The sequence below is a fragment of the Rhinoderma darwinii genome, chromosome 5, assembly GCF_050947455.1.
Source record: "Rhinoderma darwinii isolate aRhiDar2 chromosome 5, aRhiDar2.hap1, whole genome shotgun sequence".
In the NCBI taxonomy this organism is placed as follows: domain Eukaryota; kingdom Metazoa; phylum Chordata; class Amphibia; order Anura; family Rhinodermatidae; genus Rhinoderma; species Rhinoderma darwinii.
The window spans coordinates 232,366,209-232,388,656 of NC_134691.1; the positions used below are offsets into that span (position 1 = coordinate 232,366,209).

Here is a 22,448-nt window from a genome sequence, read left to right on the forward strand (position 1 = left end):
TAGTTAATCAGAATGAACTGTTATTACAGATGTTGTTTTTTAGGAAAGGAAGGGAGGAAAGAGTTGGTTATCATTTCGCAAGAATTTGATGGATTGAATACATAGGTCAGGGGGAGTAGAGATATGGGAAGAAAACATGTTTGTCCTTAGAATTCTCTAGAAGTGTACTAAAGGTGAAGGACTGACTATTTCCAAATGTTACTGTATGTTAGCCAAAATACTGTTTTGTATGATATTTATTGTCTTATTGTCTTATGGTATTGCATGAATATAGAACAAGTATAAATAAACAATAGGAGCCGGGACTAACTCAGACCTCTACAGTAATCAGATACTTGTCTGTTCTGTTTTTGTCTCCGGCCGTATCGGTGTTGATCTACCTTTTGGGAATTGCGTTATCAGTCTTCTGTGCAAAAATTTATTTTTGTTGTATGTTTAGGTTTTTTTCGTTTTTAGGTTGCTCTCCATGAGCTAGAAGTTTTAAGTTAAATATGGGTTTCAAGATAGTTTTACAAAACGTTAGAGTTTAAAAGAGTAAAAATAGACGAGCTGCTATTCTAGAGGTACTGGCACAGGAACGCTTCTCGGCCTTTTGGCTAAGATCAAGTGTAGTATCTGTTCTTATCAGTCCTTGTAAGGGCAGATAGCTCGGAGAACCACTGGGGGCTATTAACACTAGCTTAGCGATCAAAGAGCGTTCCAGACAAAGCCGGCGACGAACTGCGGAGAAGAACCAGCGAAGACGATGATCCAGAAGGGAGAAAACGCCATGGGGGAAGGAGCTCCGGGAGAATGCTGCCGGGAAGGAGAACTGCGACAGAGACCTTCGGAGAAGAGCCGCTGCTGAAGGGGATCTTCGAAGAAGCTCGGCCACAGAAGAAGAAGCTCGACGAGGAACCGCTGGGGAAAAATTTTTGTGGAAGAACCTCGGCCAGCAAGGACAAGCTCGACGAGGAGCCGCTGCGGAAGAAATTTCGTAGAAGAACCTCGGCCAGCAAGGAGAAAATTTGCATAGCTCCGCCCCCTTCGGGAAAAGAGCTATCGAAGATCCTCCCTAAGCGACAGGAACAGCTGGAAAAAGCCATGCCAGCAACCCTGCCACCCAGAAGGAGAAGGCTGACGCTCCAGGCAAGCAGACCCAGGCCAGGACATCTCCTCCTGAAGCCTCCTCAAGCCAACAGGCCCCCAGGAAGCCAAACCAGGCTGCTCCAACCCTGGAGCCCTGGATGAAGCAGACGGTGGCCCTGAAGCTGAAGGAGGTGGAAGGGAGAGTGCCGGACATCCAGACCTTCATGACCGGGATCTTCATTGTGACCTTCGCATCTATCAACATCTGCAGAAGGTACTGGGAGATGGTGAAAGCGGCGAGGCCTGATTCCCCTTTCTCTCACTTTGTGGGCAACTGCTCTGTCCAAAGCAAGGAAAGGCGGGTGATGGTCTCAATGCGGAACCCACACACCCCCGGCAAAGACATCACCACGCTCCTGAAGCGGTTCTGCACAGTGGTGAGGGAACCCACCCATATCCTGAACGGACTCGGCTTCTGGACTAGCAAGTGGTCGGTAAGGGTATGTTCACACGGCCTATTTACGGACGTAATTCGGGCGTTTTTGCCCCGAATTACGTCTGAAAATAGCGCCTCAATAGCGCTGACAAACATCTGCCCATTGAAAGCAATGGGCAGACGTTTGTCTGTTCACACGAGGCGTATATTTACGCGCCGCTGTCAAATGACGGCGCGTAAATAGACGCCCGCGTCAAAGAAGTGACCTGTCACTTCTTTGGCCGTAATTGGAGCCGTTATTCATTGACTCCAATGAATAGCAGCGCTAATTACGGCCGTAATGGACGCGGCGTTCAAGCGCCTGCACATGCCGGTACGGCTGAAATTACGGGGATGTTTTCAGGCTGAAACATCCCCGTAATTTCAGCCGTAACGGACGCCCTCGTGTGAACATACCCTAATCGTCCAACTCAACAAGGATTCAAGCGCGGAAGACGGCCTCCAGCACCTGCCCCAGTCATTCACGCTGGGCAACTCCTACAGCCTCATCTACTACCCGGAGACATGCGGACATGCAGCAGATCTGCAGGAGATGCAGCAAGAAGGGTCATTCGATGAAGGACTGCAAGGATGACGCCTGCAAGAACTGCCGGGTAACAGGACACGAGACCAAAGACTGCCCAAAACGGACAATGTGCAACCTCTGCGGACAAGCAGCCCACTCCTACAAGGCTTGCCCGAAGAGGGATCGATCCTGGGCAACTGTAGCGGCGAAAGCTCCGGCCAGAGGGAACCCCGCCCCAGCCAGAGCTCCAGCGGCGCAGAAGACCGGGAATAAGAAGGGTGGTAAGAAGACGACAGTCCCTCGCCCCCCTCTCCCGGCCCTCCCTTTTCCTACCCTCTCTCGCCCAGCCCTCCACACCCCCCCAGTCCCCAACCCCTGTCACCCCCACTGAGGCTCTCACCTTCTCCTACCCACCCACCTAAGTGGTCCTGCCACCTGCACCTCTCCCAACCCAGCCTCCCTTCTCCCCAGCTCCAGCAGCACTAACATCTTCCCCTCCAGCTGCTGGAGTCCTCTCCCTGGAGGATTTTCCCCCTCTTGTCTCCTCAGGTGCCATCCAGAGGAAGAGAAAGGTGAGGGACAGCCCAGCTGCTGATTCCTCAAAGCGAAAAGTTGTGGAAATCTGCGAAGATTCCCTTGCACAGCAGGAGGAAATGGAGCAGATGGTGCAGGAACTCGTGTCTGAACCTGAGGTCATCGACTTCACAACAGACATCCAGGTGGCTTCAATCCTGGAACAATATTTGGCAGAGAGCCTGCTGGATCTTCTAGACCCGCCAGGCTCCAGAGAGGAGGATCCGCCCGACCGGACTGGTAACTAAGGTGTATCGTTTGCACTAGCCTTCTTTATTCTCCCCCATGGCTGCTAAACTTAACATCTTTAGCCTCAATGTGAGGAGTGTTAGAGATAGGACTAGATGTCAGATGGTGTTAACTTTTCTTTCCAGACAGTCGAGTGATGTTTTTATGCTGCAGGAATGTACTCTCCCCTCTTCCAGGTCTTACCATCATCTGGCCCGTCCTACTGGTCTGGTGGGGGCGACTGTAAGTCTGCAGGGGTTGCCATCCTGAATAGGGGAAGCGTATTTACTGTTGACTCTGTCCAGGAGCTCGTCTGCGGCCGCTTGTTGGTCGTAGACGGTTCCTGGGCAGGAGAGCCGATTAGGCTCATCAACGTGTATGCTCCCCCTATGAAGGCTGAGCGCCTGGAACTATTCCAGACCCTGCGGACCCAGCTCGCCACTAGGGCAGTGGTGATGGCCGGGGACTTCAACTGCCCCAGCGAAGAGGATGGACGAAGTTCCGGCACTTCAAGCAAGCTGGATGTCAGTTACAAACTGCTTATCGAGATGGTAACCGAAGCATCCTTGCAGGACGTTGTGGGCTCCATGGGGAACGGCTCTGTGAACTATTCATGGAGCCGACCCGATGGCTCACTTCGTTCTCGGATTGACTTTGTGTTGACCTCCCGGGCAGTCAAGCAGCATGGGCACTCCATGGTCCCCTGCTTCTTCTATGACCACAGGGGCATTCTCTTCCAGGGTGCCATCGGCCACGGTTTTCCTCCCGGCCCTGGCTCCTGGAAGCTGAATTGTGCCCTGCTGGAAAGAGAGGAGGTACTGGCGGAACTTAGAGACGCCTATATTGTTTGGAGGAATGATAACGTTTTCTTTGACAAAACCTGTGACTGGTGTGAATTTGTTAAAGTTGAATTTCGTTGTTTCTTTCAGCCAAAAAGTTGTCAAAAGGCGTGTGAGAGGAAGAGAGACTTCAGAGAGATGCTGCGTCAGCTGCGATCCCTGCAAGACCTCCTTCAATGTGGCTGGGACGTCAGGAACGAGCTGGAGTAAGCCAAAAAGGGCCTGAAAAGGCACTTTGAGGAGGAATCCAAGCGAATTGTCTTTCGTTCCAAGGTGGAGAACCTGGAGAAGGGTGAGAAATGTAACTCGTTATTTTTCAGGAAACTCCATGCCGGCCACACGCCCCTGAAGGAACTCCGAGATGAGACCGGAAACATGCATTCTGGGAAGAAGGAGGTGATGGGAGTTGTCACAGACTACTACCGAAGCCTCTACTCCCCGAAAACCACTAACCCCGAAGCCGCCGATAAATTCCTGTCAGGTATCACTAATCATCTTGATCCTGCAGGTACGGAGGCTATGGATGTACCCCTGACGGTGGAGGAACCGCTCTCTGCCGCTAAATCCTTCAGACCCGGCAGGACCCCGGGCAGTGATGGTCTCCCAGCAGAGCTCTATGTAGCGCTGGGGGACTTGATCTGTCCGGACCTACTGGAGCTCTATGAGGAGATGGTGGTGGAGGGTAGAATGCCACCGTCCTTGAGAGAAGGCATGATCACGATCTAGTATAAGCGGAAGGGGGAGAGATGTGACCTGAAAAACTGGCATCCCATCTCTCTCCTGAACGTGGACTACAAGATCCTCGCCAAAGTATTGGCCAACAGACTGAAGGTTGTCATCGGACAGATCATCGGATCGGACCAAACCTGCGGCATTCCTGGCCGTAGGGTGGCCGACAGTCTTGCCCTGGTGAGGGAAACGGTGCATTACATGCAAAGCCGCCGTACACACGCGGCCCTGGTCAGTCTTGATCAGGAGAAGGCTTTTGACCGGGTCTCTCACGAATTCATGGGTAAGGCTCTGCGTAGGCTGCGGCTTGGCAGGTTGTTCTGTTTGTATGTTAACCTGATGTATTGTGACATTTACAGCTCGGTGCTGGTGAACGGCTGGAAGACTGATCCCTTCCCTGTCCTTTCAGGGGTTAGACAAGGCTGTCCTCTTTCACCTCTCCTTTTTGTTTGCGTTATAGAGCTCTTCGCAGAGGCTATCTGGCAGAATGGAGAGATCAGAGGGTCCACCGCACCAGGTCCAGGACACTTCAAGGTCAAATGCTCGCTGTACACGGATGATGTGACCGTCTTCTGCGCCGACCAGAGTTCGGTGACTGCACTCGTCCAGACCTGCGAGGAGTTCGGACGCGCTTCAGGGGCAAAAGTCAACTGCGGGAAGTCAGAAGCTATGCTCTTCGGAAAATGGTATCTGCCTTCTCCTGCCTCCTTCCCATTTACCATCAAGCCGGACTTCATCAAAATTGTGGGAGTCTGGTTCGGTAAGGAAGTTGCATCCCTAAAGTTGTGGGAAGAACGCTTGGCCAAAGTCAACCAAAAGATCGGACTGTGGAGCCTCAGACACTCACTATTGAGGGCAAAGCAATGGTCCTGCGTAACGAAGTCTTGCCTGTGCTACAATACACTGCACAGGCATGGCCCCCTCTTGCCACGGTCTCGAGGGCCATTAGCAGGACTGTGTTTCGCTTCATCTGGGGCTTGAAAATGGACAGAGTAAAGCGGACTGTTATGTACAAGGAGCCCCGCAAAGGTGGGAAGGGTATACCTGACATCCCCACTCTGCTGCAGATCGCTTTTGTATGTGACTGTGTTCGTAGGACTCTGAGGACAGCAAACGGCTCTGCGGGCAAGGCCATGTCCCGCTACTTCCTCCTTCCCCTCTGGCGAGGTTTCGGCTGGGACAAGTGGGACAGCTCGTTCACTTACAACTGGCACGCTCCCTGGTTCTACAAAGATGTTGTCCGGTTTGTGAGGGAGCATCAACTGGAGGGTCTTAAGCCCGACTTGTGGAAACCTAAGACGATCCACAAGCACATCAGAGCAAAGGACTCGCTGGAGTCTGTTCCAGGGCTTCATGCCGACACGGTGGAGACTGTTTGGACTAACGTGTCATCTGGCAGGTTGACCAACGGGCACAAGGACATTTCATGGATGGCCATCCAGGGAGGACTGCCTCTTAGGTCATTCATGCATGCCTGCAACCTGTGCAAGACCCGGTACTGCCCCAGGTGCCCCTTCACGGAGGAAACATCTTTGCACACTTTCTGGCAGTGCCCCTTTGCACAGGGTCTTTTGAAAGCCTTGGAACATGAACTCAAGGACTCAGTTCCCAGGAACAGACTGTCGTACCGCTCGGTACTTTATGGACTATTTCCTGGGAGTAACACGGATGGAGCAATCCAGGAGGCCTGGCGCCTTATGAACTGTTTTAAGGACGCTATATGGTTTGCCAGGAATCGTCTGATTTTGCGGAGAGAGAGTGTGTCCGTCCAGGACTGCCGCAGGCTGATCCACAGCCTGCTCAGAGACTATTCCACCTGGGACAGCTCGGACGTCGATGAGGAAGAGGACTGATACTCCCCTTCCCCCCACTCTCCCTTCTTGTCTGTTGTCTTTCAATAAAGCTTCGGGCCTGTGATTCCCCCCCTTCCCCTATCCCCTCCTACCCACTCCCCCCACCCCATCACTTGTCTGTAATGCTTTGTTGTTTGGCTTTAGTGAATGCAAGAATGTTAGTGTAGCATGTGGTGTAATGTATAGCATAGGTTAGCCTGTACTGTGTATTATACTGTCATGTTATGTTTGACGACTGTTATTATTTATTATTTGCTGCTTCATGGCTTGCACTGCGTCACAGTATTGTTTGTATGATGACGATTGATTGTCAATAAAGTATTTTTTCTGGCACAGGAAAGTGCTTCTATTTTTTGTTTGCAGGAATATTGTTTGTGTGAGTTGATTGGAAGTAATGAATGGGTGCATGGTAGTATGGTATGGTCAGGTAGTGTCTTAAATAAAAATGATGGGGTGGGAGTTTTGTTTAACCCCTTCCCGCCATTTCACGTACAGTTACGTGATGGGAGATGGCCTTTTCCCGCATCTCCACCTAACTGTACGTGATGGAGATTAAGCTGGCTCAGGAGCTGAGCCAGCGACATCACCGCCGGGTGACAGCTGTATGTTACAGCTGGCACCCTGAGGTATCGGCCAGGACCGGAGCTAGCCTCCGATCCGACCGATTAACCCCTCACATGCTGCGTTCAATAGAGATCGCAGCATGTGAGGAGTTTATAGCCACCGGCACCCCAGCAACGTGATCGCTGGGTTGCCGGTGGCTGCAAATGCGATCGGAGGGGTAATACTTACCTCCCGGTCCGCCAGTAATGGAATCCTCCTATGCCCCGTCGTCGGCGGGGCCCAGGAGGCTTCCGGTACCATTGGCAAGATGGCGCCGGCTCAGCTTCCGGCTCAGAAGCTGAGCCGGTGTCATCAGCAGTGGGTGTCCGCTATATGTTAAAGCGGACACCCCGATCTAATGCCAGGAACCGGAGCTAGCTCCGATTCCTGGCATTAACCCCTTCAATGCAGCGATTCAATGCAATCGCTGCATCAAAGTGGTTTGTATGCAATCGGCAGCCTTGCCATGCGATGGCAAGGCTGGCGACTGCTACTATGGCAACAGGATGCCTAACAATGGCTTCCTATCTGCCATTACGTTAGCCGATTAGGCCCCGCCCAGAGGCGGAGCCTGATCGGCTTGCTGTCAGTGAACAACTGACAGTTCTAATACATTGCACTACATAGGTAGTGCAATGTATTAGAACATAAAAAAAAACAGTTGGACCTTCAAGTCCCCTAGTGGGACTAAAGAAAAGTGTAAAAAAAGTAAAAATAAAAGTTGTAAAAAATATAATAAAAGTTTCAAATAATAACACAAAACACAATCGCCCTTTTTCCCTTATCAAGTCATTTATTATTGAAAAATAATAATAAAGCCATACATATTTGGTATCACTGCGACCGTAACGACCTGAACTATAAAAATATTATGTTATTTATTCCGCACAGTGAACGCCGTAAAAAAAATAACAAAAAATACTGACATAATTGCTATTTTTTGGTCACTTTGTCTTCCAAAAATTGAAATAAAAAGTGATCAAAAAGTCGCACGTACCTAAAAATGGTACCTATAAAAACTATAACTCGTCTCGCTAAAAACAAGCCCTCATACAGCTCCATCGACAAAAAATTTAAAACCGTTATGGCTCTCACAACTTGGCGACAGAAATAATCCATTCTCTTTACAAAAGTTATTTTATTGTGCAAAAAGTTGTAAAACATAAAAAGTGCTATAAATTAGGTATCACCGGAATCGGACTGACCTGCAGAATTAAGCTATCATGTAATTTATAATGCGTGGTGAACACTGTATAAAAAGAACTAAAAAATATGCCAGAATTGCTGTTTTTTGGTCACCTTGCCTCCCAAAAAAAAAAAGGATAACAAGTGATCAAAAAGTCGCATGTACCCCAAAATGCTACCAATAAAAACTACAGCTCGTCACACAAAAAAAAAAACAGCCCTCATACCACTAAGTCTATGAAAAAATAAAATTAGTCAAGGCACCAATAAGCCAGGAAATAAAAAATATGCAGTTGTGCCGGCCCGAGGGGAACGTTTCTTCTGTTTCAAAAGGCGATTTATCAAGACCCTAAAATTAGGGAACCAGGAAGGGTAGGGCTCAAACATATCTGCTGGAAGCGAGGGTGCCCGTATTATAGTTACATAGTTACATAGTTACATAGTTAGTACGGCTGAAAAAAGACACATGTCCATCAAGTTCAACCAAGGGAAGGGAAAAGGGAAGGAAAAATTTCTACACATAGGAGCTAATATTTTTTTGTTCTAGGAAATTATCTAACCCTTTTTTAAAGCCATCTACTGTCCCTGCTGTGACCAGCTCCTGCGGTAGACTATTCCATAAATTCACAGTTCTCACTGTAAAGAAGCCTTGTCGCCTCTGCAGCTTGAACCTTTTTTTCTCCAGACGGAGGGAGTGCCCCCTTGTTTTTTGAGGGGGTTTTACAAGGAACAGGATTTCACCATATTTTTTGTATGTGCCATTAATATATTTATATAAGTTAATCATGTCCCCCCTTAGTCTTCTTTTTTCAAGGCTAAATAGGTTTAATTCTTTCAATCTTTCCTCATAACTTAAATTCTCCATGCCCCTTATTAGCTTCGTTGCTCTTCTTTGTATTTTTTCCAACTCCAGGGCATCCTTTCTATGAACTGGAGCCCAGAACTGAACTGCATATTCTAGATGAGGCCTCACTAATGCTTTGTAAAGTGGCATTATTACATCCCTGTCCCGCGAGTCCATGCCTCTTTTAATACACGACAATATCCTGCTGGCCTTTGAAGCAGCTGATTGACACTGCATGCTGTTATTGAGTTTATGATTTACAAGAACACCCAGATCCTTCTCAACAAGTGAATCCGCCAGTGTAGCTCCCCCTAGGACATATGATGCATGCAGGTTGTTGGTACCAAGATGCATAACTTTACATTTATCTACATTAAACTTCATTTGCCAAGTGGACGCCCAAACACTTAGTTTGTTTAAATCTGCCTGTAATTCATGAACATCTTCCATAGTCTGAACTATATTACATAGCTTGGTGTCATCTGCAAAAATAGAAATAGTGCTATTAATCCCTTCCTCTATATCATTAATAAATAAGTTGAATAATAGTGGTCCCAGCACTGAACCCTGGGGTACACCACTTATAACCGGGGACCATTCAGAGAAGGAATCATTGACCACAACCCTCTGGATACGGTCCTTGAGCCAATTCTCAATCCAATTACAAACTATATTTTCTAAACCTATAGTCCTTAATTTACCCATTAGGCGTCTATGGGGGACAGTGTCAAATGCCTTTGCAAAGTCCAAAAACACTAAATCCACAGCGGCCCCTCTGTCTAGACTTCTGCTCACCTCTTCATAAAAACAGATTAGGTTAGTTTGACAACTTCTGTCCTTAGTAAAACCGTGCTGGCTGTCACTTATAATGCTATTTATTGTCACATAATCCTGTATATAGTCCCTCAATAGCCCCTCAAACATTTTCCCCACGATGGATGTTAAGCTTACTGGTCTATAATTACCCGGGGAAGACCTAGAGCCCTTTTTGAAAATAGGCACCACATTTGCCCTGCGCCAGTCCCTTGGCACTATACCAGTCACTAGAGATTCTCTGAATATTATGAAAAGGGGGACAGAAATAACTGAACTAAGCTCTTTAAGAACTCTAGGGTGTAACCCATCTGGTCCCGGAGCCTTGTGCACATTTATTTTATTTAATTTAGCTTGGACCATCTCTACATTCATCCAATTCAGTATATCAACTGATATATTAACAGCACTGGCACCGGCTACATCAGCTGCTCTTTCTTCTGTTGTATACACAGAGCTAAAGAACCCATTTAGTAACTCTGCCTTCTCTTGATCCCCTGTGATCAACTCCCCATTACCATTATTTAGGGGTCCTACATGTTCAGACCTTGGCTTTTTTGCATTTATATGCTTGAAGAATTTTTTAGGATTTGTTTTACTATCCTTGGCCACCTGCCTTTCATTTTGTATTTTTGCTAATTTTATTACATTTTTACAGATTTTATTAAGCTCTTTATATTTTACAAAGGCTACAGCTGTACCCTCAGATTTGTATTTTTTAAATGCCCTTTTTTTGTCATGTATTGCCCCTTTCACAGAAGGTGTAAGCCATGTGGGGTTTAATTTGAGTCGTTTATACTTATTACCTGTAGGAATAAATTTTGCACTATAATAACTCAAAGTAGATTTGAAAATCTCCCATTTATCATTTGTTCCATTATTTGACATTAGTTCTTCCCAGTCTATATCCTGAATTGCAGCCCTCATCCTGGGGAAATTGGCTTTCTTAAAATTAAATGTTTTTGCCCTCCCAGCCTGCGTTTGTTTTTTACAGTATAGGTAAAATGTAACTATATTGTGATCACTGTTACCGAGGTTTTCACGAACATTGACATTCCCAACAAGATCTGCATTATTAGAAATGACCAGATCCAACAGAGCTTCACCTCTAGTCGGGTCTTCCACAAACTGGCCCATAAAATTTTCCTGCAACAGGTTGAGGAAATGTCTCCCCTTTGCAGTTGAAGCCGAACCATGACACCAATTAATATCCCGGAAATTAAAATCTCCCATTATCACTACAGTACCCGCCTGTGCAGCCCGCTCCATCTGTTTATATATCTGACCTTCCATCTCCTCAGTTATATTGGGGGGTCTATAGATTACACCAAAAGTAATTTTTTCAGTGTTTACCTCCCTTTCTAGTTCCACCCACAAGGTTTCAACCTCCTCACAGTCTTCACCCACTATTGTCTCTTTCACACTCGCCTTCATATCACTTCTCACATACAGACATACACCACCACCTTTCCTATTTGTCCTGTCTTTACGAAAAAGTGTAAAACCCTGTAGATTTACAGCCCAGTCATGTGAAGAGTCCAGCCATGTTTCAGCAACACCAACTATATCTATATCTTCTTCCAGTATTAAGGCCTCCAGCTCCCCCATTTTGCTTGCTAGACTTCTGGCATTTGTGAACATACACTTTAACTTGCCTGTCAGTTTTTCACTTTTATTATCAGAAATGTGATTTGACATTAATCGGTCCTTTTTATTTACACTGATGTTTTGTAACGAAAGGATCTCCTTATCTTGTTGTCTAGTCCTCTCCCCACATTCTGTTTCTCCCCCCACCAATATAGTCTGACCCCTCTCTAACCTGGCTACCCCTTTTTTTTCTACATTGACCTCCCTCCTCAGCCCTAGTTTAAATACTCCGCCACCCCAGCTAGAATTCTCTCCCCCAGCACAGCGGACCCCCTTCCATTTAGGTGCAAATCATCTGCAGAATACAGTTTGTACCCCAATGAAAAGTCAGCCCAGTGCTCTAGGAACCCAAATCCTTCTCCTCTACACCAAGACTTCAGCCATGCATTTAACTCCCTAAGCTCCCGCTGTCTTTCCTGTGATGCGCATGGCACAGGCAGTATTCCTGAGAATACAACCTTGGAGGTCCTTCCCTTCAGCTTGTAGCCTAGTTCTTTAAAATTATTCTTAAGGCTCCTCCACCTACCATTTATTCTGTCGTTGGTACCGACATGGACCACGACAGCTGGATCATCACCAGCCCCTCCCAGCAATTTGTCCACCCGTTCCACCACATGCCGAACCCTGGCACCAGGGAGACAGCAAACCATTCGGTTGAGGCGGTCATGGCGACAAATTATTCTATCCGTCTTCCTGATTATAGAATCCCCAACAACTATCAATTGTCTTGGCTTGCCTGCATTACCATCCCACCGACTACTAGCTGGGCTGTTCTCCCGGCTGTTAGGGAGATCAGTATCCACTAGGGCTGCCTTTTCTGAGACTGACACCCTCGCATCATCACCCAACCTGGCAATTTTGCTTGGAATGCCAGAAACCGGATCGGCCTTCCTTGTCTTTGACCCCTTTCTACTGCCCCTAACTACATTAACCCAGCTACTTACCTGATCCTGCTCACCCATGTCTTCACCCTCCAGTTCTAACCCACTAACTGCATGCTCCGTGAGCAGCAAGCTCAGCTCAAGATTGTCTATCCTCCTCAGTATTATACCAGGACAACACTTTCCTGCAAAATCCCCCAAACTGCAAAGGTGCGGAGTGTGGACCAAAAGGGGAATAAGTAAAGACCATTTATTAGTGAGACACCGGGCTGTGCAGAAAGGATTGTGTCACAGCATAACACACATCTATGGATTATTTTATTGTTTTTTTTTACCCCACTATACCACCTGACTATGCCCCTTATATACTCTGCCCGGCTTACATGTGCCCCCACATTATAAATGGAAACACCAGTAAGACACCAAACAAAACTACTACAAGCAAAATCCACGCTCCAAAAGCCAAATGGCGCTACCTCCCTTCTGAACCCTACAGTGTGCCCAAAAAGGAGTTTACTTCCACATATATGGCATCGCCATACCCGGGAGAACCCTTTTAACAATTTTTGGGGTGTGTGTCTCCAGAGGCACAAGCTGGGCGCCACATATTGGCATATCTATTGAAAAACCATTTTCACTCTGCAACATCGCGTGCACACCAATTTCTGCCAATCACCTGTGGGGTTAATATGCTCACTACACCCCTAGGTGAATATCTTGAGGGGTGTAATTTCCAAAATGGGGTCACTTCTGGGGGGCTTCCACTGTTTTGGTCCCACAGGGACTTTGCAAATGCGACATAGCGACCAGAAACCAATCCAGCAAAATCTGTACTCCAAAAGCCAAATGGCGCTCCTTCCCTTCTGAGCCCTACTCTGTGCCTAAACAGCAGTTTATTACCACATATGTGGTATTGCCGTACACAGGATAAGTTGCTTTACAAGTGTTGGGGTGCTTTTTTTAATTTATTTGTTGAGAATATGAAACATTTTCAGCTAAAACTACGTCTTATTGAAGAAAAAGGATTTTTTTTATTTTCACTGCCCAATTCTAATAAAATCTATGAAACACCTGTGGGGTCAAAATGCTCACTACACCCCTAGATGAATTCCTCAAGGGGTGTAGTTTCGTGAATCGAGTCACTTTTGGGGAGTTTTCACTGTACTGGTACCTTAGGAGCTTTGCAAAAGTGACATGGTGTCAAGAAATCAATCCAGCAAAATCTGTGCTCCAAAAGCCAAACGGCACTCCTTCTCTTCTGATCCTTGCCGTATGCCCAAACAGCAGTTTATGACCACAAATGGGGTATTGCCGTACTCCAGAGAAGTTGCTTTACAAATGTTGGGGTTCTTTTATTCCTTTATTTGTTGAGAAAATGAAAAATGTTAAGCTAAAGCTACGTCTTATTGGAAAAAAAGGATTTTTTTTTATCTTCACTGCCCAATTCTAATAAAATCTATGAAACCCCTGTGGGTTCAAAATGCTCACTACACCCCTAGATGGATTCTTCAAGGGGTGTAGTTTCCTAAATGGAGTCACTTTTTTGGTGTTTTCACTGTTTTGGTCCCTTAGGGGCATTGCAAATGCGACGTGGTCTCCGCAAACCATTCCTGCTAAATTTGAGCTCCAAAAGCCAAATGGCGCTCTTTCCCTTCTAAGCTCCGCCGTGTGTCCAAACAGCCGTTTATGACCACATGTGGGGTATTGTTTTACTCGGGAGAAATTGCTTTACAAAAGTAGTGGTGCATTTTCTCCTTTTAGTCCTTGTGGAAATTAGAAAAAATAAGCTAAACCTACATTTTCTTTGAAAGAATGTAGATTTTCATTTTCACGGCCTACTTCCAATAATTTCTGCAAAAAACCTGCGGGGTCAAAATGCTCACTATACCCCTAGATAATTTCCTCAAGGGGTATAGTTTCCAAAATGGGGTCACTTTTGGGGGATTTCCACTGTTTTGGTGCCGCAAGAGCCTTTCAAACCCGACATGGAGCCTAAAATATTTTCTAATAAAAAGGAGGCCCCAAAATCCTCTAGGTGCTCCTTTGCTTCTGAGGCCTGTGCTTCAGTCAATAAGTGCACTAGGGCCACATGTGGGGTATTTCTAAAAACTGCAGAATCTGGGCAATAGATATTGAGTTGCGTTTCTCTGGTAAAACTTTCTGTGTTACATAAAAAATAGATGAAAAATGAATTTCTGCAAAAAAAAAAAAGAAATTTGAACATTTCACGTCTACTTTGCCTTAATTCCTGTGAAACATCTAAAGGGTTAAGAAACTTTCTAAATGCTGTTTTGAATACTTTAAGGGGTGAAGTTTTTAAAATGGGGCGAGTTATCGAGGGTTTCTAATATATAAGGCCCTAAAATCCACTTCACAACTGAACTGGCCCCTGTAAAAATAGCCTTTTGAAATTTTCTTGAAAATGTGAGAAATTGCTGCTAAAGTTCTAAGCCTTGTGATGTCATAGAAAAATAAACGGATGTTCAAAAAACGATGCCAATCTAAAGTAGACATATGGGTGAGGTTAATTAGCAACAATTTTGTGTGGTATTACTATCCGTCTTACAAGCAGATACATATAAATTTAGAAAAATGCTAATTTTTGCAATTTTTCGCTAAATTTTGGTGTTTTTCACAATTAAATACTTAATATATCGAGCAAATTTTGCCAGTAACATAAAGTCCAATGTGTCACGAGAAAACAATCTCAGAATCGCTTGGATAGGTAAAAGCATTCCGAAGTTATTACCACATAAAGTGAAACATGTCAGATTTGAAAAAATTGGCTGTGTCCTGAAGGCCAAAACAGGCTGTGTCTTGAAGGGGTTAAAGGCAGGGAAGTATCTTTAGTTAGTTATACTGTTATAGAACAAGGTAGATATATTTTAGTTATTTTTGAGTACAAAAATGTACAGTTATGCTTAATTAATATATATTCTCCAACAAATAAAGTAGAAAGAAATGTTTTATTTGAAAAAATTTAGTTTTTCATTCCAGGGAGAATGCCTGTAATTTTAGTTGGTGATCTAAATTGTGATCTCACTAAGAGTAATGTTGATAAATCTGGGAAAACATTTTTGGATTTAGTCAGTGATTTTAATTTATCAGATATGCAAAAGTTATGTTAAATAGACCCGAATTTAAATACCTATCATGCTGATAGGGGGAGGATTCATAGTAGGTTGGATTATTGTTTTGTTTCGCAAAATGTTATTTCTTTAAGTTATAAACAGCATGGGGTTTTGTTTTCAGACAATGAGTGTGTAATATGTGAGGTGGATGTGGATGCAAAGGGTGTGTATGGGCGGGGTTTATGGAAATTAAATGTGAGTCTGTTAGAAAGTGAGGATGTGAGGCGGGAATATGCAAATCGGTATTCATATTGGGTAAGGAAGAAAAGTGATTTTACTGATATCTGTAGGTGGTGGGATTGGGTTAAAATGAAGACAAGATCGTTTTTCAAAAATGTCGGGTATAAATTTGCTGCGATTAAGAGGGAAAAGTATGTGAGGTTGAATGCTCAGTTGAGTTTATTATACCCAGTAAGTTAAGGGATGAAGGTTATGATGTGAGTGAGGATATATTAGTTATTAAAAGAGAGATTAATGAATTTATGTTTGAGAGAGGTAAGAGTGTTATTTTTAGAGCAAAATTGGAGAGAATGGAATATGATGAGAAATGTACACGTTTTGTTTTTTTCAAAAAAGTGTTTGGTAAAATGCAAAGTATGAAAGTGTTGATTGGGGAGGATGGTAGTGAGGTGAGTAGTGATGATGTGAGTGAGGAAGTGGCAAAATTCTATGAAGAGTTGTATGCAGAAAAATGGAGGGATGATACATTGGAGAGTGAGGTGCTGAATGGGATGGATAAAAATTTGAGTGATGGTGAGAAAGAATGTGTTATGAAGGATGTGACTATGGATCAAGTATGGAAGGTAATAAATAGTATAGCTGTGAATAAGACACCAGGGGAAGATGGACTCCCTATAGAGTTCTATAGGTTAATGTTGGATGTGATTGGAAAAAATGTGATAGAATTGTGAAAATATATGTGGGTGAATGAAGAAATTAATGAAAGTATGCATGAGGGTGTGATTGTGTTGATTCCGAAAAAGGGAGAGTTGAAGGAATTGAAAAATTGGCGTCCGATAACTTTACTCAATTGTGATTATAAGATTTACGCAAAAGTGATAGCCAATAGATGATGTGATTGAGAGTGTGGTTGGGGATGAGAAATGTTGTGCGATGCCTGGGAGAAGAATACATGAGAATGTGTGTATGTTAAGAGATTGTTTGTGGGATTGTATGGAAAGAAAGGATGTGCATTTGGTAAGTTTGGATTTTGAAAAAGCGTATGATAGGTTGTCTCATAAGTTTTTGTATAAGGTGTTGCTGAAAATGGGTTTTCCAGCTGAGTTTGTATGTAGAATTAGGAGTTTGTATGGGGGGATATATAGTCGTGTGTTATTGAATGGTTGTGTGGGTAGGAGAGTGATTGTGTCTTCTGGTGTGCGTCAAGGATGTCCGTTGTCGCCGGTTGCTTTCATTTGTGCGATTGAGCCATTATTGTGTTTGTTAAGGAAAGATAAGGTTGTGCGTGGTGTTCAGATTCCAAGGAGTGGGGGGAGAGAATGGAAGGTAAGTGGCTATATGGATGATGTGTGCGTTCTATGTGATTCTGAATGTACTATAAAGCGTGTGAAACTGTTAGTGTCTTTTTTTGTGGTGCATCTGCTTTTCGTGTTAACTGGAGTAAGAGTGAATGTAAAAGTTTTGGGAGTGGTCATTTGAGGGAGATATAGGGGTGAACGTTGTGGATGGACCAATTAAGGTGTTGGGGGTGACATTTACAGAAAAATTAGATGGGAAAGAATGTTGGGATGATGTGAAGAAGAAAGTGGAAAGTAAATTATGTTTTTGGAGGATGAGAAGTGTATCTTTTATTGGGAAGATTTTGATTATTAAAAGTGTTGTTTTGCCAATATATTTGTATATTGCTTTAGTGTTTCCACCTAATTATATGTGTTTGAGGAGCTTAAATAGGATTTTGTTTGTTTTCTTGTGGGGATCAAAAATGGAGCGAGCAAGGAGGGAGGTGGTAATTAAATCTGTGAGGAATGGTGGATTGGGTTTTCCTAACTTAAAAGTATTCTTTGGGGTAAATATGCGTATTTTTCTTCTAAGAGTAGTTAGGGCAGACTTAAAATATTCTGTTATGTGTAAATATTGTTTCTGCTTCAGATGAAGTGGTGTGCGAGAGATTTACGTAGTACAGTTACGCTTGTTGTGCCTGTGTGGTATGTGTGGATGTATACGTTTCTTGTGAAATATAAGTTGCATGGTGTGGATGTTAGGACTGTGGTATAAATATGGTGAGAGGAAGAGATGTGGGGAAAGTATGGAAGAAAGTAAGAATGGATGGTTTGACTAATAAGCAAAGTGAATTGGTGTGGCAAAGTTTGCATGGAGTGTTACCAGTAAGAATTCCAGAGGAATCGTGGGCTAATCAGGAGTGATATGTGTCCAAGATCTGACTGTAATGGAAGGGAGAGTGTTATTCATTTGTTCTGGAATTGTAAGTATGCAAGAGAAGTGATAAAGAGAATGGGACCATTATGTAAGGAGTTGATTGAGGGGAGTTTGTTGTCTTTTGAAATGTTTATGTTTGGTTTGTGTGCGTGTAAAGGAGAAAAGGAGAGTGTTGTGGTTGTTGTTGCTTGCATGTATAAAATAAGTATTATGGGATGTAAGGAATGTATATGTGTTTAAAAGGAAAGAACTGGCTGTTAGAGATAGTGTTCGAATGGCATTGGGAAAACTATATGTTTGTTTTTTGAGGGAGAAAAGGGGAAATGGATGCAGAGGGGGTGTGGAAGGTTAAGAAATGGATTGATGTTGTTGATTGTTCATCATGATTTCTTTTTTCTGTAATGTTTTATGCAAAGATGTTGCTGTTTTTGTTGACCATTGGAAAAAATATATTTAGCATGTTTTCTAGATGATGATGGGACAGTTTATTCGTGAAATTGTCATAGAACGGATATAGTTGTGTTTGATCGTATTCATTCCCATCTGAGGGAAAGCAAAAAAAAATTTAAAAAAATCTGTTCTGATCAGTTTAATACAGGGAGATGGAAATAGAGCTTGCTCTGTCCACTCCACACATTGACCTGGTATTGCAGTATCTCCAGGACCGGTGCACCCTTTCCTTATGCAGTGACTAAAATCAGATGTGAAAAGTGCTTTTTACTTTTGCCATTGTTTTTTTCTTGCTGATTGGATCTCTCATTTAATCCCATTATTTGAACGCCTGTTGGACAATGCCTTTATACAATGCATATTGTGTAATGTGTGATAATGACCTCATTATTAAATGACTTGATGAATAGATTGCCACCTCTTGTGTTGGCTGTGTTGTGTCTGTGTTTCTGTGTTTCCTGCATTTCAAATTGGAACAGCTCATTCACCTTCCTTTTCCTCTGTACCACCTCCTAGGTAAGTTTAAGAGCTGCACCTGAGCCAGCCAGCCAGCCAGTCTGTCAGCCCACAGCCACTGATTGATGCAGCACCACAGTCAAATAGTGGAATAGTGGAGTAGGGGGAACAGAAAGCAGCCATTGCAGCCGCCACAATGGACCTGTGTGCACTAGATGGATGTGATGGAATGAGCTCTCCTCCCTACATTTGAAAGAAGTAAGATTTGAAATTGCAACAAACCCTCCCTCGCCTACAAAGACACCACCAATTTGGATTTGTTACTATGTTACCTGGAAGGAAGTCTAACTAACTGTGCAAGGATGGAGGTTGCAGGAGGAGGAGGAGGAAGAAGGACAAGAAGGTGTCAGTAAAGTTTGAGGAGGATGCCTATTTGCCATTTAGCAGTCCCCTGTCTCCCTCTTGTGGCCTCCTGGAGGTAGCTAGCTGTGCAGGCAACACGGGCACATGTTGCTGTGCAGGCAACACGGGCACATGTTGCTGTACAAGCAACACGGGCACATGTTGCTGTGTAGCCCTCCGAGGCAACACTGAGTGACTGAGCAGCAACGTCTAATATAAGGAACTTTGCGCGTGTCATAGTGGGGCCCTAAGAAGTGAGAGAAAGCTTTATGACATCATAATGGGACCTCAGACAGACAAGCCTGGGCCCAGGCAGTGTTGGTCAGCAGGCACTGAATTGCAGGTGATCGAAGGCGTGAAGGGAGAAGGGGTGGCTTTGGGCATGCACTTGCTGCTGCTGCTAGCGTTTGTCTGCACAGCAGGAGGGCATTTGTGCATTGCCAGGAAGGCGTTTTTATGTCGATTTCTCCGCTTTCTGCACAGCATTGAGGTGCAAGCAAAAGAAGCAAAGCATGTCTAGCTTCCTCTCCGCCCTTTTTTCACCTCCCGCCTGGCTGCTTGTGTGAGTGTGTGAGCAGGCAGGGCCCCATGGAGGTGCCTAGGAGTAGGCTGAATCGCTGCAAGGGGTGAACAGCAGTATTGGCCAGGCTCTGCCAAAACGCGCCACTTTCGGGTTATCGCTTCTCGGCCATCTGGCTGAGATCAAGTGTAGTGCTGTTTACTTGTAGTCAGTACTGCCTTGGTCTTGGTTGGGAGGTGCTCCGGTACCCACTCTCTCGGCCTCGGGGGATCATCCAGGTTCGCCTGGACTTCACCCCCATGCTACTATTTGGGAGAGAGGCTTAGTCTGGAGAAATGGGCAGCGATCCACATACCTCTGAGTAGGCTCCGGCCGAAAAGAGGATTTGAGCGTAGACGTTGCGTTACAGACGGGTGGCGCAACTATTTTCCCACAAATCACCATGGATACGGATCCAGGTGATATACCGGCGTATGCCCAGATTAAAAACACAATTCAAATTATTTTATCAGAGGACCTGCGGCTTGAAGTTCGTGGTGGAGACCGTGCTTTTTGACATTTTCAACATCCAGAAGAGAGAGATTTTGGCGGAGCAGGATTATCCGAGGAGAAGAACTTACGACATCATATTTGTACAGAATGGAGTATTCCGAGATCTGCTGGCGGCTTATTTGGTAAAAACTGACCCGAGACTGGACGGTGTTAATTTTTATGAGCATGTGTTGGACATCACTAAAATGATTGTATTTAAGTTGTACTGCCCTTTCGCCGATATAAAAGATGTGAAGTCCTTCTTATCCCCCTATTTTAAAACCATAAAATGTATTGGCAAAGTGATGAATGAGGTCGGAGTATGGACCTCCAAGTGGAGATTCCTAGTCACTTGTTTTAAAGATGCCAGTTTTACAGGAGGGATAATGTTGCCGCCAGCACATTTTAAATTAGGAGATATGGCAGGAGACTTTTATTTTTCAGGAATGCCTACATTCTGTAGAAAATGTCAAAAGTACGGTCACACCAATGAGTTTTGCGATGGCACCTGTAGGAACTGCGGCAGCTCTGAGCACGAGGCCAAAACTTGCCCTCTGGGGAAAAGGTGTCGGTTTTGCAACCGAGTTGGTAATCTTTTTGCTACTTGTCCCCACAGATTACAAGAGTCGGAACAACCCGAGGCCCGGCCGAGGTGTCCAAAGCAGCCAGCAGGCCAGACCACGGCCCCAGAAGGTGAGGAATCCCAAGGAGATGGAAATGATGAGATGGATACCTCCAGCAGACCCCCCCCAAACAGGTGACCCCCAAAGAGCAGAGGCGGCAGAAGCAAAGAGCCAGTGATCAGCGGATGAAAAAGCCCCCTCAGGAAATCTGAGGAGACGGGTAGTTCGGATGAAGCTGATCCGCCTGGGCCACAAGAGATGCTGGGTCAGCCTGTACCCGAGGCAGAGGACCCAGGTGGAGCAGGCGGAGCTGCAGCGCGATCTAAAAGACATAGGGCATACTCGGAGGTGGCAGCGGGGGTGCCGATGGGAGTACCTGCCAAGGCAAGGGCAGGGAAACCAGTGGATGTGCCCCCGAAAGCACCAGCTAAAGTTACCCTCCCCTTCCAGTCAGTTGGGGGAAGCCGGAACAGCCGCCTCCGAGGAGACGTGTAGCGCCCATGGCCGCGGGCCGTCGGGTACACTCACCTCCCGACGCCCGCAGCCATGGATCTGTGAGCGCTGGCCTCCGTCTCCCTCCTAGGAGATGCCAGCGCTCACTTCCGCTCCGTCCGGCCGGGTCCCGTAGGGTGCGTGCGCACGCTCGCGCCCGCTCTTAACCCCTTCCCACCGGATCACGTATATAAACGTCATTAAAATCGGTGGCTTACCGCCTTTTCACGTAAATATACGTCATGGAGATGAAGCTGGCTCAGGAGCTGAGCCAGCGACATCACCACCGGGTGACAGCTGTATGTTACAGCTGGCACCCTAAGGTATCGGCCAGGACCGGAGCTAGCCTCCGATCCGACCGATTAACCCCTCACATGCTGCGTTCAATAGAGATCGCAGCATGTGAGGAGTTTATAGCCACCGGCACCCCAGCAACGTGATCGCTGGGTTGCCGGTGGCTGCAAAGGCGATCGGAGGGCTAATGCTTACCTCCCGATCAGCCTGTAACGGAATCCTCCTATGCCCCGTCGTCGGCGGGGCCCAGGAGGCTTCCGGTACAATCGGCAAGATGGCGCCGGCTCAGCTTCCGGCTCAGAAGCTGAGCCGGCGTCATCAGCAGTGGGTGTCCGCTGTATGTTACAGCGGACACCCCGATCTATCGCCAGGAACCGGAGCTAGCTCCGATTCCTGGCATTAACCCCTTCGATGCAGCGATCCATTGTGATCGCTGCATCCTAGAGGTTTGTAGAAAATCGGCAGCCTTGCCATGCGATGGCAAGGCTGGCGACTGCTACCATGGCAACAGGAGCCCTAACAATGGACTCCTGTCCGCCATTACGTAAGCTGATTAGGCCCCGCCCAGAGGCGGAGCCTAATCGGCTTGCTGTCAGTGAACAACTGACAGTTCCAATACATTGCACTACATAGGTAGTGCAATGTATTAGAACATCAAACAAATAGTTGGACATTCAAGTCCCCTAGTGGGACTAAAGAAAAGTGTAAAAAAAGTAAAAATAAAAGTTGGAAAACATACAATAAAAGTTTCAAATAATAACACAAAACACAATCGCCCTTTTTCCCTTATAAGTCATTTATTATTGAAAAAAATAATAAAGCCATACATATTTGGTATCGCAGCGATCGTAACGACCTGAACTATAAAAATATTATGTTATTTATCCA

The 22,448-nt window shown here is 45.5% G+C and overlaps 1 pseudogene; it reads left to right on the plus strand.

Moving 5' to 3' along the window:
• Positions 1 to 576: 576 nt before the first annotated feature.
• Positions 577 to 678, plus strand: LOC142654549 (U2 spliceosomal RNA; annotated as a pseudogene).
• Positions 679 to 22,448: the final 21,770 nt, after the last annotated feature.